The sequence below is a fragment of the Periplaneta americana genome, chromosome 15 (assembly GCF_040183065.1).
Source record: "Periplaneta americana isolate PAMFEO1 chromosome 15, P.americana_PAMFEO1_priV1, whole genome shotgun sequence".
Classification (NCBI taxonomy): Eukaryota; Metazoa; Arthropoda; class Insecta; order Blattodea; family Blattidae; genus Periplaneta; species Periplaneta americana.
Window position 1 is genome coordinate 71,151,001 of NC_091131.1, and position 12,467 is coordinate 71,163,467.

The 12,467-nt window shown below is 37.2% G+C and overlaps 1 protein-coding gene and 2 non-coding genes across 3 annotated transcripts in view; 2 read left to right on the plus strand and 1 right to left on the minus strand.

The window, feature by feature from the left end:
- Positions 1 to 12,467, plus strand: part of LOC138715119 (UDP-glycosyltransferase UGT5-like) — a 167,918-nt gene that overhangs the window by 71,090 nt on the left and 84,361 nt on the right. The gene's annotated exons all lie outside the window — the stretch shown is intronic.
- Positions 9,334 to 9,410, minus strand: TRNAC-GCA (transfer RNA cysteine (anticodon GCA)). The gene has a single exon. It is a non-coding gene; the product is annotated as a tRNA-Cys (tRNA).
- On the plus strand, positions 9,520 to 9,596 carry TRNAC-GCA (transfer RNA cysteine (anticodon GCA)). The gene has a single exon. It is a non-coding gene; the product is annotated as a tRNA-Cys (tRNA).

The window sequence follows — 12,467 nt, forward strand, 5'->3', positions numbered from 1 at the left end:
TGATGTGACATTTACAAAGTGTCTGACATTGTTAATAAACAAAAATAAGTACATGCGTGTCATGTTATTACCCTTGCTATCAAAAGTGGTCTCACTTGTTCTGGGAACAGAGCTGCTAATAATCCATTACATCATCTTCATGAAGATGTTCCTCTGAGTCGGTCACTGCTAGTTGCACGTTTTGTTTGCTGATCACGTCATCCAGAAACGTTCTGTGACGCATAGATAAGGAGAGTTTTCAGATACTTTACTTTATCAGAAATGAGCTTTATTGGCGTGACGTGGTACCTCTTTGGCAAAACCAGTTGAGAGAGATCGGCCTGTTCTTAATGCGACATCTGTTCACATCAACACTGAGCAACGAGCTTAGAAATATAGGCATTCTGGAGGTCATAAACACAACTCCCAGAAAATACGAAATATAGGTTGTATTTTCTCCATACCTAATGCGTTGAAGCACACACAAGTATATGGCGGGCCTATACCGCGAGCTTGCACATGTTGAGATGTTTTCGTACTAATGTACTATTTACCTTTGTTACTTATAATCTTTGCTTGTACGTTTATCCATTTTTCGACTTGCCTACAATAACTAGATATGCCTGGTTGATTATCACTGTCACTATTACTCATACCAAGCTATTGCAATGTCCATAAATACACGCAATTCCTCACTACGGTTGTACTTCGTCTGTGTGGTTACAACAACACTGAGACAATGAATGGCGCGCGCCTTCAGACGGAGTGGCGTATTCGCCCTTCTCGTACGGAGTAATATGAATATTATGAACCTGTCACAGACTACGCAGTTTCTCCAACCTTACAAAGAATGATATTTCGATGTAGTAAGGGAGAGTCCGCCAACGTCTGCCAGGTTTATCTTGCAGATATGTGTCTTAAATATTGGGAGGAGTAAAAAACCCAAAATTCGACCCTTGGCGGGCTCGCCCTTCTCTTACGGAACGTCTAATTTGTTGGTTTGCCATTCACATTTTAAAGAATTAAAATACTCATTCCATGAAGAATATTAATTTTATTTTACTACTGAAATTACTGTTACTTTTCAGAAGAGTGAACTGTTGACCAGTTTTGGAACAAATTCCTGACAAGTTGGTTAAGATAGCAAGCATGGCTCGAAGAGTTTGTAAACTCATTCTGAATTTTTGGGATGTCCACATTATCTTCACTGAAGGAAACACTCTCTCCACTAAAACATTACTTTTAAGGAAACACAGAGCTAGTTCAATCAACTTCTGGAGCTGTGGACGAGATGGACCTATAATTTTCTGAGACAAAAATTTAAAACTTTCTTTGAGCAAATGTCAGCATTTTCTTCATTCAACATTGCTATTTTCTCTGGTTACATATTTCTTCATGCAAATATTTAATCAAATAAATTATTTCACCAGGTCAATTCTGTGTACATTTGAAGAAAAATAATGGACTATCGCTTCATTTTTTTTTTCTTTTTGGAAGAGATCTCAGCAATATACATTCCACAGTATTTTGTCTTGCGAATCAATACCTCAACCAGTGAGATATTCAACAGCATATTCATAAAATTATAGTAAGTAACACTGAAAATCCGGGAATTACTGGGAATAAATTATTAAATTCGGGGACATTTAAGGGACGAATTTTGTACGGGAACGAAAAGCAAAATTCGGGAACTGTCACCGTGAAACGGGAACGTCTGGTGAACTTAACACTCGTATAAATGCATTATGAAAGAATAGAAGAAATTAGCTGTAGAAAGATTAACTTTATATGTTAATATATAGGCTAAGGTTGTAAAATTGATAATCAAACTGTTACATCTGTTTAGTTGATAGGCTTTGGTCCTTCATAGACCATGGGTGTCCAAACGCCTATAGAATCAGGAGATATTGCACGTTAAGCATGTTCTACTAAGGTACATAGCTTTCCATATAAAATAGGAAAAACGACCTTAAAGAATATGTACTGCGGGTTGCTTAAGCCAAGGGGTTACCTCGTACAAATTGGACATCTATGTTCATAGACTGTCGCTCCAGGGATTAACGACCATAACACTTCACGCGATGGGGACCGCACTTATGTTCCTATTTTTCCTCGAAAACAACACCTTAGGTCAGTGAATGTGTTCGAACCTGTTCCGATGCATCTTGTCCGCCGTCACATGACAGGTATTGACGATAAGGGCTTGCAGATGAAGGATGTTGGGGTAAATCAAGAAATGTTAATTTTTAGCGATTTTATGGGACTACAGCGGGACTGGGACTACAGAGCTGCCCAATCACAGAAAAAAAAATTAAAGGTGGAAATATTCGTATAAGGTAGGCCTAACGTTGGGTATTTGGTACCGTGATTAAAAAAAGGAATGTTCAGGTATTAAAACTTGTTATTCTCTATAATGTTTCGTGACATTCCCTGTTTTCTCTCAATACCTTTAAGATGTTGAGAGTTCCGGCTTTTCTCCTGGTAGACCTAGGACTTAAGATTACACCGGAGGTAAAAATCAAAGGGTGTGAGATCTAGGGAACGGGTTTGACACATTGAGAACATTGTGAGACATTTTTATTTTAAACTTATATTTATTGTGTATGGAGAATTTTGAGGACACCCTGTAGCGTACTTTACAACAGTAAACCGTTATCGAAGACAAGTAACACGTAAAAAATGTAGGCTAATTAGAGAATAAATATTTATATCTCACCTTAATAGGAATTTATTAAGACGGAGCTCGATGCCACTCGTTCGTGTGTTTGTTGTGCCAGCCATTTTACTCTTCTCTGAAAAAAATTTGCTGCGACATAAAACTTAAAACATTAATAGGCTATAAATGGATAACACTGTTTTCACGTGCAATGACGCGTCCATATGCAAATAAACACACATACATACTTACTTTCTCATGAAACGATTGGAATTTTACTTAACTTACCGAAAAACTTCGACTCCTTAGGACACAATGAAGTGAAGTATTTAATAGTTCGAAAATGAGCAGAGTTATTTCGGGGGTAGCTATATGAACCAACATAAACGTAAATAACTGCAATCCTTGCATTTATTTTATTTGTGAGAGTCTCAAGATGAAACGTAGAATACTTCAATTAGTCTTTGTAATGTCATTATATCTTCAACTGGGGATTTTTCAGCCGTCTTCAGTGTTTCTTAAGCTCCTAGACTTTGAAACAGACAAGTTGAGAAAATTGAGAGAAAGTTGAAGTGACAATACAATATTAGGCCTATATCATAACCAAATACTAATAGAACGTTCTTCATATACAAGTGAAGGTCGTAATGAATATTTAAAAAGTGATTTTTCTTAAGATTTCTATTGATAACACGCAAGACTCATATATAATCAGCAATGTTACGTAAGTTTTTTTTTTTAAAGAGTGGTTATTGTGGTTCAATTCTAAGCGGGCGAAATTGCGACAGTCAAATTGCTACATTGTTAGATATTATTTTCGTATTATAAAAAAACAAAATGCCTTCTATTTGGGAAATAATTAATGAATTCGCGTGTCTTACGCTGCAGCTATATCGCAAGACTTCCGGCATCAGAATGTAAATATATTTTATAAATTATTTGTATCTACTTTAAGGCCGTGTACCTCTGAAAATCCATGGTTGCCACCATCGATGATATTCTGCTGGTTCATCTGCATCGCAGTTTCCATTACGAGAGACTCGGTTGGAGTACTGTTCATTAGGGTGAAAAAAGGCCCGAATTTTGATGTTAGTCTTCCCCTTCATGAATGTCCACAAGTAACATATCTGCAGTTCTTGGGAAAAGTGACATAAGTCAGTTTCCACAAACCTTTTTTGATAATTTATTGACAAACTACACTGGTTTATGTTGATTTGATTTTTTTCTGTATGAATTATTGTAATGGGAGGAATACCTATGTATTTTTTTTTCCAAGCGAGCAGATGTTCCGTAAGTTGTCGATAAATTATCAAAAAAGGTTTGTGAAAACTGACTTATGTCACTTTTCCCGAGCACTACATTTTTTTATTGGGTTATTTTACGACGCTGTATCAACATCTAGGTTATTTAGCGTCTGAATGAGATGAAGGTGATAATGCAGGTGAAATGAGTCCGGGGTCCAGCACCGAAAGTTACCCAGCATTTGTTCGTATTGGATTGAGGGAAAACCCCGGAAAAAACCTCAACCAGGTAACTTGCCCCGACCGGGATTCGAACCTGGGCCACCTGGTTTCGCAGCTAGACGCGCTCACCGTTACTCCACAGGTGTGGACCCGAGCACTACAGATATACAGAGTAGAAGTGAAATACCCCTGCAGATTGAAGGGAGAATAGGGTACCGTACCTTAAAATGCTTATAAAACCTATGTTACGTTTTGTAATTAAAGGTACGGTTAATTAGAAAATTAAGTTGGAAGTTTCAGCAGTTCGGCAACATCGTCGCTAATACACTGCTCTCTTTTCTCGCAATATAGATATAAGAGGTCAACGAACTCAGATCTGTCTCCTTAGATGAATCTTTCCCTCTGTGACTACAACGTTGCAATTTGTTCATACCGTTCAGTGGCTTTAAATTAGTGGTTTTTAACTCAAATTTACTTGAAAAACCGAATAATTAAAGAGTGGAAGCAAACGCTATGGATACATACAAATTAACAGACACCTTAAATTGGATTCAATTCCAGGGGCGGCCCGTCCTTATGTGCTACAGTGCTACAGCACAATGATAATTTTTGCTCAAATAATGTATTTGCAATATCACCATAGTATCTGATCTGCCATTTGACAATTTTCCGTGGTTATGTTCATGACGCGTTATAGAGTGTTTAGTCTTCGCTCTTAGCTCTTTGGTGCCTCAGGGGGTACAATGTGCTACTCAAAACTCTAAATGAGAATGTAGACAATTAATGGGTATGTGCGAAGCTGAAATCACTGCCCTGATTGGCTATTTTTACGCGGGGAAGTGCTGTAGTCAGCTTCAGCACAACACAGCTTGGAGATTGCAAAAGTAAAGCCTAACGAAAGAATGCTTGTTTGTGGAAGAACTCGGAACTATTTACAATGTAAGCCTATTTGGTAATTCAAGTGTCCGACTGCTGCTGCCGTCTACCTGGTTTTTGAAGTTCCTCCTGAACCAGTCAGCAAGCGACGGAGAATGGAATCCCAGAAAACTGTAGCCAAGGAAGTATGTGACCATATAATTCAGAAAACTACTCACCGTTTCCAGTCTTTAAGCTATCTAATTGCAACAAAATTGTTAAACAGCAAATTTTCTGACAATTTTTGGATAGCCTAATTTTCCTCAACGCGAACTTGAAGTTGCTGTCAACAGCTGTACTGTACTGAACAAAAGAGTGTTAAAGACACAACTTTGAGTTCTAGGCTATACGGAACACCTGCCTTCCGGAATATAGATGGAGCTGTTCAATTGTTACGGTACATAGCCTCCAACAATTCACAGGATCCATTCTGTGAAGTAACAGTGTCAATAGAAAAGAGTATGATATCCAAGTTGAAGGGTTTAACACCAGGGTAACTGATAGGTTCTACAGTAGGAAGGAATGTCGTATGGATTTCATATTTCGTCACTAGGCGAGTCTCAAATTAAGATAAATACATATAAGTGTATACAGTAGGCCAATATAGAAATTGTAGCACACTCATTATTTTGACCACCAGCCGTTACTGTTCAATTCTCTTTGCAGATGATTTGGTATTATTAGCACTTTCAGAAGACGACCTCCAAAGGTCAATATATAATTTGCGTCCACACCTGTGGAGTAACGGTTAGCACGTCTAGCCGCGAAACCAGGTGGCCCGGGTTCGATTCCCGGTCGGGGCAAGTTACCTGGTTGAGGTTTTTTCCGGGGTTTTCCCTAAACCCCATATGAGCAAATGCTGGGTAACTTTCGGTGTTGGACCCCGGACTCATTTCACCGGCATTATCACCTTCATCTCATTCAGACGCTAAATAACCTAAGCTGTTGATAAAGCGTCGTAAAATAACCTACTAAAATAAATAAATAAATAAAATATATAATTTGCAGCAAGTAGCAGGCACATACAATATGGAAATTTCAACAGATAAAACAAAAAGTAATGCATTTTGTGGGAAATACCCAATACAAAGTAAAATTTGTCTCCATAATAACATATTTGAAAGATGTAATGGTTTCCCATATTTAGGTTACAATCTTTCCATTTTTTGGACATATCACAGAAAATTAATAAATACACAAGAGCTATGGGTATTATAAATAGTGTGATGAAACCATCTTTGGTTCAGAAACACACCCGCATACGTCTCTACAATACATTGGCACGATCGATGCTCAGCTATGGCAGCGAAGCGTGGACACTGAGGAAAGCAGATAAAAGCAGAATAACGAATTGTGAAATGCGATTCATGCGAAGAACAACGGGCTGTACTAAATGGGATCTGAAAAGAAATTGTGAAATATTAAAGAAATTAAAAACTCAACCAGTTTTAGATTACATTGTTCAATATCAGTCTAATTGGAAACATCATTTGGAAATAATGAGTAATAGTAGACTCCCAAAGGCAATTTATGATTATGTACCACATGGCCAAAGATCTGTGGGTTGTCCTGCTAAGAGATGGCGTGAAAATTTTATGTGAGACCGTAACAGCCCTTGTGGCCTAACATAACACTTGTCAGGCAGAACAACAACAACAACAACAACAACAACAACAACAACAACAACAACAACAACAACAACAACAACAACAACAACAACAACAACAACATTTACTCGAAAACTGTCCACTCTATGAAAATACGCCTTACTTACCCGTACTTATGGCTTTTAAGAAACCCGGAGGTTTATTTCCACCCTCACATAAGCCCGTCATCTGTTCCTATACTGAGCAACATTAATCCAGTCTCTACCATCATATCCCATCTCCCTCAAATGCAGTTTAATATTATCCTCCCATCTACGTCTCAGTCTCCCTAAAGGTCTTTTCTCTCCGCCTCCCAACTAACACACTATATGCCTTTCAGGTTTCGCCCGTACATGCTACATGCCCTGCCCATCTCAATCGTCTGGATTTAATATTCCTAATTATGTCAGGTGAAGAATACAATGCTTGCAGTTCTGTGTTGTGTAATTTTCTCCATTCTCCTGTAACTTCATCCCTCTTAGCCCCAAAATATTTTCCTAAGCACCTTATTCTCAAACACTCTTAACTTCTGTTCCTCTCTCAAAGTGATGGTCTAAGTTTCACAACCATACAGAACAACCGGTAATATAACTGTTTTATAAATTCAAACTTTCTGCTTTTTTGACAGCAGACTAGATGACAAAAGCTTATCAACCAAATAATAACAGGCATTTCCCATATATTTTTTTTCAGTGTTTAATGTTCTGCGGAGTGTTATTTATATTTGTTACTGTTGCTTCAAGATATTTGAATTTTTCCACCTCTTCGAAGGATAAATCTCCAATTTTTATATATCCATTTCATACTATGTTCTGGTCACGAGACATAATCATATACTTTGTCTTTTCGGGATTTACTTTCAAACCTATCTATTTACTTGCTTCAAGTAAAATTCCCGTGTTTTTCCTAATAGTTTGTGAATTTTGTCGTAACATGTTCACGTCATCCGCATAGACAAGCAGCTGATGTAACCCGTTCAATTACAAATCCTCTCTGTTATCCTGGACTGTCCTAATGGCATATTCTAGAGCAAAGTTAGAAAGTAAAATCAAATAAACTAGACGAAGAAATTATTCTTTATTAGACTTTCTACCGATATGCAATTGGACTACTACGAACAATTGGCGAAAGATACCTAGAGAAGAATAAAGAAGTATATATAGTTTGTGGATATAGAAAAGACGTTTGACAGAGTGGATTGAAACTAACTGATGGATATTCTGAAGAAAATAAGTATGTATTGGAAATACAGGAGACTGTTTAGTAACCTATATACCAAAGAACGAGTCAAAGTCAAGCTAGGAGAAGAAATGTCTGAATGAAGTGAAATAGGGAGAGGAGTACGACAAGGATGTCCTTTATCATCTACCATGTTCAACATCTACTTGGATTATTTGGTGATGAACTGTCTTCAGAACATGGGAGGAGTGAAAGAAGGAGGAAGAAGAAGAAGAAGAAAGTGCATAAGATTTGTTGATTATATGGCATTGTTAGCAGAAGACGAGATGATATTAAGGGATATGCTACTGGAGCTAAATGACAGCTGTGAGCAGTATGGGATGAAGATAAATGCAAACAAGACGAAGATCATTGTCTTAGGAAGAATAATAAAGAAGGCAAACTTACGAATTCTAAATGAGGCAGTAGAGCAAGTGAACAGCTTCAAATACTTGGGATGTACTATAAGCAGTAATATGAGCTGCTGCCAGGAAATCAAGAGGAGGGTAGCATTGACAAAGGAAACTTTTAATAGAAAAAGGAGCATCTTTTGCTGACCTATGGAAAAGGAACTAAGGAAAAGACTAGTGATATCCTTTGTGTACAGTATAGAATTTTATGGGGCAGAAACACGAACATTACGACGAAGTGAAGAGAAGCGAATAGAAGCATTTGAAATGTGGATATGGAGAAGAATGGAGCTTGTGAAGTGGACAGAGAGAATAAGAAATTAATTTGTGTTGGAAAGAGTGCATGAAGGAAGAATGATGCTGAAACTCATCAGAAAGAGAAAAATTAATTGGTTGTGTCACTGGGTGAGAAGAAACTGTTTGCTGAAGAATGCACTGGAAGGAATAGTGAACGGGAGAAGAGTTCGTGGCAGAAGAAAGTGTTAGATGATACAAGACATTAAGATATGTGGATCATAAGCGAAGACTAAGAGGAAGGCAGAAAATAGAAAAGATTGGAGAATCTGGGTTTGGAGTGAAAGATCTGTCCTTAGACATAACACTTATGTATGGGTAAAAATCGCGACCCTACCCGCAATAGTTACCGAATAAGAGGGTGTTAATATTTTGAGAAGAAACATTTTTTTTTTCTGAGAAAACTGTGAACTTTCTAGCAATATGGTATCCCAATATATCAAATATTCATATGAATGAGGTCTCGCCCACCTCATTGAATATTACACGACTAGTCTTCACTAGTCAGTTGTATGCACGTCATATGTATGCAGGAGCGCATATTAAATGACTTTGTGTCCGTATTCAACATCAGTTTAATGAAAACTGCTGACAGTATATACATATATATATATATATATATATATATATATATATATATATATATATCTCAAATATTCATATGAATGAGGTCTCGCCCACCTCATTGAATATTACACGACTAGTCTTAACTAGTCAGTTGTATTATTACTGATAAATACGAGAAAAATTCGTACCGGCACCGGGAATCGAACCCAGGACCTCTCAGCTTTGCGCGCTTAGCGCTCTTTACCAACTGAGCCATGCCGGGACACGATCCACGGCGCCGGCATACATATGACGTGCATCGTCTTAAATGCAGGTAGTAAAGCCGTGAAACAGTACTACGAGAGGGGTTCGGCCGGCGCTGTGGATCGTGTCCCGGCATGGCTCAGTCGGTAAAGAGCGCTCAGCGCGCAAAGCTGAGAGGTCCTGGGTTCGATTCCCGGTGCCGGTACGAGTTTTTCTCGTATTTATCAGTAATAATGGTATTCCAATATTTGTAACATATAACTGATAACATGATCTGAAAATTTGCAGGGTTAGTTCACTTCAAGCCTGTCTTGTTTATTGCACATGCGCAATGCATTGTATCTGGAACTTAGTAAACTTAGACGGACCATTTTTTTTTTTCTGGAACTGTAGGTATGTATTCAACAATTCCTCGCGACATGATTTCCATATCTTTTTCACAGCTCAAAACCATCTGCTTCCCAGTGCTCTTTTGAGAATTCTAAAAGCACAGAAGTCTGGATCTGGTGACTTTATAGGAATTTTTTGAATGGCATAGCAAGGGTTCCAGTTTTCTCTCCAGTGTTTCCATAAATTGGTGGACTGAAGCAGAAGTGTGACTAGAGGCCTTGTCTTGATGGTACCGAACAATCTTTGCTGCTGTACCATATTGTATTGTGTTGTATTGTATTTGTTAAAAGAGTATATAGAACAATGAAGGAAGAAAACGTATTTAGATTTTTTAAATCTCTCCTCATGATCTATTATCAGTTATATTTTGGTGCAGTAGTTACCTTCCACCCTGTAACCTTTTTAAGTATACAGATGTCTTTCTTGAAATTAATGAAACGAAGTAGGACCGGATGTAAGACTACGTCTGTGAACTCGGGTCGGAATAAAAACTGCATTTCGAACTATGCGATAGGCCTAAATAAAATAGTGGTTTTTGCGCAAACAACTGTAATTTCTAAGTAACTTAATAGCTTTACAACAGTGATACCACAGTCTAGTATATACAGTCACGAAGATTGAGTTATTGAGGGTGCAAGGAACAATAGACTGTGCCGGTACTATGTCGCATTGTCTGTAATGAGGCGATATTAGCGATCCTAGTGGTCAGAAACTATCTATGGATGCATATTTACTACGTATTGAGCTTCTTGACGTATATATTAGACTGTGGTGATACTATAATAATTATTATTGTTTTTTAGTAGGTTATTTTACGACGCTTTATCAACAGCTTAGGTTATTTAGCGTCTGAATATGATGAAGGCGATAATGCCGGTGAAATGATTCCGGGGTCCAACACCGAAAGTTACCCAGCATTTTCTCATATTGGGTTGAGGGAAAACCCCGGAAAAAACCTCAACCAGGTAACTTGCCCCGACCGGGAATCGAACCCGGGCCACCTGGTTTCGCGGCTAGACGTGCTAACCGTTACTCCACAGGTGTGGACAATTATTATTGTTGTTGTAGAGAAAAATGTCTCATGGCAGTAATGCGCAACGAAGTTGTCATTCCACTCAATTTATTTCGAAGGAGTGTGTGAATTTTAGTGTTGGTAATGTTTTGGTTTTGAAGGACTGATAAATAAATTAACACATGATTTAATTCGTGCATGATACAGAAGTTGAAATGAAAGCAATCGCTCTACGGCAGCGGTGACCAAAGCGGGTATCGCGATTACATCGTGTAATCACTGACTTCAAAAGGTACGAGGAGTTTCCTGTACATTGCTGTGTTTTTCATTCACGTACTGAAGGCAAGCAGTGGCGGTAGAATGTCGCTTTACAAACTCTCTCTCTAAAGCAGTAAGAGGTGATTTCGTAAAGAATGAGAAGGAGAACTTTTTTGTTTTTCTGTCGAACAAAATGTAATATGTTTATTTTGCTCAGCGGTTCAATTAGGGGTATATAGAAACATTAATTGCCACGCTGATCGTCATCTTGTAGTATATCTTTGTAATACTATTTATATTATTCCATTCTTCAATTATATGATTCCGTTCTTTCATTTGTAATTACCATTTTATTTAATTGCTATTATTTTAATAATTATTCCATTGTACTTTTATTGTAATTTATATCATTGCTAATGTTTTTGTTATATTGTCTTTGTGCTGAACTGTAATTGGCCACTGGCTGTTACATTAAATATAAGTAAGTAAAATAAAAGAAAAATAAATAAATTACTGACCACTAAGTATGTGTTACTATAATTCTTCTGTACGTGCATGAATATTGATATTTTTAGATCTTCTCCCTAGAAGTATAAATTATTAGGTTTTATCGCAGTTTAGTGTATACAGTTGCGAAGCTCAATACTTACTAAATATGCAAACATAGACAGTTGAAATATGCATCCATAGATAGTTGCTCACCACCAGGATCGCTATTATCGCCTCATCACAGACTCCTTCCCTAGCAGGACGATAAAATGTATTGTATTTTTGATATCGTGTTCTTTCGAAAAGTTAACACCTTCCTTCCACTATTGAAATACGAAATACATAAGGTTTATATATTATTTTCATAAAGTATATATTATATTTTATAAACTCACCTTCCTGGATCTTTCGGAAGAAGGATAACTCTGACCTCTTTTTCTTAGAATTTATAGTGCTACAAACGTCTCCTTGTCCCATATTATTATTGAAATTATTGTATTTTAGCCATTTACAGTTATTACAACCGATAACGAACATTTCACAGCTTACACAACTTTTCATAACAATGCGAAATACGGCACGGTCAATGCCTTTTCGATCTAGACCAGAGGCCGTAATATATGTTCGGGTCTTCTATTTCAGTGTATGGAGATTATTATATTATAACTTTATTGCATATCATAGCTAAGTTTTATTTAGTGTAATGTGTCCATAAGTTCCCTTTACTTCTTGTTGCATAATAGCCTATGTGGAAGAAATAATTACAGAACTGTGTTATTTTAATGTGAAGAGAATTTTACATGTTAACATAATCTTTTCGCATCAACATTTTAAATTTAGAATGGAAGCTATTTTGAGGTTTAATAAAAAATCATTTATATTGTGATTTAATATAGCACATCTACCTTCCTTAATAAAGACAGAAAA